This window comes from Brassica oleracea, chromosome C8 (assembly GCF_000695525.1).
Source record: "Brassica oleracea var. oleracea cultivar TO1000 chromosome C8, BOL, whole genome shotgun sequence".
Taxonomy (NCBI): Eukaryota; Viridiplantae; Streptophyta; class Magnoliopsida; order Brassicales; family Brassicaceae; genus Brassica; species Brassica oleracea.
In genome coordinates, this window is record NC_027755.1 from 9737215 (window position 1) to 9741119 (window position 3905).

The 3905-nt window shown below is 31.6% G+C and overlaps 1 long non-coding RNA gene across 1 annotated transcript; it reads right to left on the reverse strand.

The window, feature by feature from the left end:
- Positions 1 to 2871: 2871 nt before the first annotated feature.
- Positions 2872 to 3891, reverse strand: LOC106309996. Its single transcript, XR_001263665.1, has 2 exons — positions 3613 to 3891; positions 2872 to 3225 (listed from the first exon to the last, which is right to left on the reverse strand). It is a non-coding gene; the product is annotated as an uncharacterized LOC106309996 (long non-coding RNA).
- Between the last annotated feature and the right edge of the window lie 14 nt (positions 3892 to 3905).

Consider the following 3905-nt stretch of genomic DNA (forward strand, 5'->3'; position numbering starts at 1 on the left):
TTTTTTCCGAGGAATACATTTTTCCTCAGTATTCCATAAGAATATTCTGACGGATTGATATTTCCTCGGAATTCCGTCGGTATATTCCGAAGAAATTCCGAGGAAACCAAATTTTGTGTTTCCTCGGAATATCCTCGGAAATTCCTCGGGATATTCCGAAGATTTCATTTTCCGTCGGAATGTCCGTCAGAATACCGCTGTTTTCTTGTAGTGTGTTTATATGTATCGTCGCATTCAAAATTCATCAAGTTGTTTATCTCCTTATCGTCAATGCCAGTGTTTCCTGTAGGCGTATTAAAGTGACGTACAGCCTCTGATTGGTTCTCTTGTTGAATGAATGGTGTCTATTTAGACATTACGACCGGAATACGTCAAATTCCACATGCCTCGATGGAGAATACGGCTTCTGGCGTCAGTGTTTGACACTCGAACTTCATAGTATTGGAGTTTATCACAAATACTTCGACCATATGAGACTTATCCCCCATGGACCATGTCTTATTTATTATAGCATGAATTTTAGCAATATGGGATGCCTTTTCCAAAAACTTTCCCGTGAGAAATCTTCCCGTAAGGGAGAAGCAACTTTGATTACTTCGTTGCGTACGTTAATGGAACCCACTCCATATTTCATCCTGGTTTCTACTTCATATTTCTTCAAAATTTTCGTATCCCCTTACCCTCACGAACCCAATCACATCGCTAGAGTCTTAGGAAGCTGAGAGCCCTCCGGTAATGATTCTGATTTAGCTGGAACCTCCATCGGAAACCCTTAGGCGGTGCCGGCATAGGGAAACGGAAAACCTTGAAACCCTAGTCGCCAAACTATCGACTCATAGCCCCCCTCCTATGTACGAATCTTACATGTTTCATTCAATATTACAATGTAAAAATTGTTTTTAATGAATTATCTGTTCGATTTTCTGATTACGATCTTGAATTTTAAAGAATTGCTCTAATGCCTAGTGTATTGCACAATCACCATTTTTGTGAGGATCAATTTCGAATTATTTGTGTTATTTAACAAAATAAAGCATACCACCATTGTTGTCACGTTTTGTTTTGTTTTGGGTTTTTAAAGTCCTCGAAATTTGCGATCCTGAAGTCCTTCGAATTACCCTAATGCCTAGCGTGCCATATCACCATTTTTTGGGAAGATTATTTCTTCTTGTGATACATATGAATTCCCAATGCTAACCTTTCCGTAAGTAACATTCGAGAGGAACATCAACGTTCTAAATGAATAATTGTATAAAGTGAATGTTACGTCGATCCAAGAAGGAAATCGGAATCTATAGGTTCCCTTACTGATCATAAACTGACAAAAGCTTCACTTTCAAGGCGTTGGCCATCTTCTCTCTCCCTCACATATCCTTTCTATTAGCCAATCAAACAATCCACGTCAAAATGTTTTGGAATCAGTGAAAAACAAACAAGACCCACAACAACGCGATCACCCTCAGATCTGGTTTTATCATAAATAAGTAAAAGGACAAAAACCCTTTACCATTTTGAATAATTCATAATCACTATACATAATTCAGATCTCATTCATCAGTTATTATCAGTATTCCTTTTTACACATGTGTAAGAAACAATCTCGAAATCAAGTACGATGTAACTGTTAAAAAAATAAACTACTCATGCCTCATGCTCAGCTTATCAGTTTTTGCCCTTATATATTTTTAACAGTTTGCCAAACTTATTTTTCAACATCTTTTTATTTTTCCCTCGTATATTTAATCTTAAGTTCACAGAAAATCTTAAATTTCTAATTTAATTTTAAGTGTTAGACATAAAAGTAATTAAATTTTGGATATTCTTAAACTTTGGAATATAAGTTTTAAGTTTTAATATCAAATTTGGTTATTTTGAGAAATATAAAACTAATTTAATTATTTCATTGAAACATATTCTTACTAATATGTAGACTTTATCCATATTTTAGCTAATTTTATTACTAAAACTTAAAATTAAAATAAAAATTAAAAAATGTTTTAAAATTTTGGAGATTTTTGGAGTTCGTTTATAACTTATTAATATTTATAATTAAAAGAAAAAAATTAAGTATTAAAATGAACATATTTTATAAAATAATGTTTAAAAATAAACAAAAATTAGTTAAAGTGTTAAACTGGGTAGTAAAAGAAAATTGATACCAAAAAGAAATAAAAAGGCTCCGGCTAGAGCTTCCGCCATGGGTTCGATTCTCCTTGGCCATCCGTATACGCCTTAAGTGGTAAGAAAACTCGGATTTCTATAGACTTTGTGGTGCTTAGTCCTTGGGCATAAAAAACCTTTGGGATCACATCACGGTTATAAAAACAAAATAATAATAATAATAATAATAATAATAATAATAATAATAATAATAATAATAATAATAATAATAATAATAATAATAATAATAATAATAATAATAATAATAATAATAAAATATTGGTTTGTAATAATAATAATAATAATAATAATAAGAATAATAGTTATAGTATTAAAATTGATAGTAAAAATGTTTAGATATCAAAAAAACTTTAGCAAAATTTTCTTGGGGGTATATTTATGAAATTTTCCCATTTTAGTTTGATTAAAGGAAAAGGGAGTTCAAGTTTAAATTACACTGAAAATTCCTTCTCTTCGTGAAAGGCCCATTGTCTTAGTGCATCTATGTAATGCATGCACATATATGTATTTATGTACAATTCTACATCTGATTACACGTATACAGGAGGTACTTACACACAATTTTATTTTACCAAAACAAAAAAAAAAAAATTTGATGATGTCCAAGTATCATATGATCTGGTATACACAGTTTGGATGATGTGCAAGCATCATATGCGAATAATAAAAACACCTGCCCTTATACTAGTATATACAACGATACGTTTATATGTAAATGAAAAGACAATCACATGGGAGGACATGTGCATACATATCAAATTGACCCCAAAACCAGTAACCATCATACATTACTTATGAGGTGTAGTAGTTAGAATGACGTCAGATAAAACTTTTATCAACAGAAATGTACAAAGCTCATCTATACAAAACAGGAAACCCAGGAAGCTTTCTTCTTCTTCTTTTTCTTCTTCTTCTTCTTCTTCTTCTTTGTTGATAAAAGCAATTCAGATCAACTCCAAAAACAAAATTCAGAGAAGATTCGTTCTTCATTTTCATATACAGACATTTCAAAGAGTATAATATCATGATGGTTTAAAGGGAAACCTAGAATTAATAATAAGAAAGACAAATAATCAATGTCCTGACTAGAGATCTTCAGAAAGAATTAACCCCAAACTTACTCAAAATCAAAAAATGTACCAAAATAACAAAAGGCTGCAATACTTGTAAAAATGCTTTTATTTGAATAAATTTTACATTTAATTCAAAATTTAAGACAAGAATTTACGGGAAATGAGAAGTTGTATAGAATTTAGCATTCTGTACAAAATATTGGATGCGCATATATATGTATCCTTCATTTAAGACAAACAGACTGTCCAGTAAACAGATCCTATACTTAAAGGTACCAAGTTACGATCCACATACATAACACTCATGTTCATAAAAATTGTCTTTAATTTTGGAGGAAAAGGGTAAGCGTAAACATACCTTCAAATTATGATAAAATTAGTGCCTTTAAAAGAACCTGACACTTGAATCAATGAAGAAAACCCTGAATTGTCATGTTTTCCCACAGCTTTCTTGAGCTTTTTTTTTCTAGAGTGTTAAATGTTAGAGATTTTTAGTTATTTAATTTCGCTCTAAAATAAGGGAAATGAAAAAGAAAGTTCAAGAAAGCTGTGGAAAAATATAACCAGGATCTTCATGTTCTCCACCTCTAATTTCTACTCACGAACTCAACTTAAGAGAATTGTGTGTGTGTGTGTGTGGGGGGGGGGGGG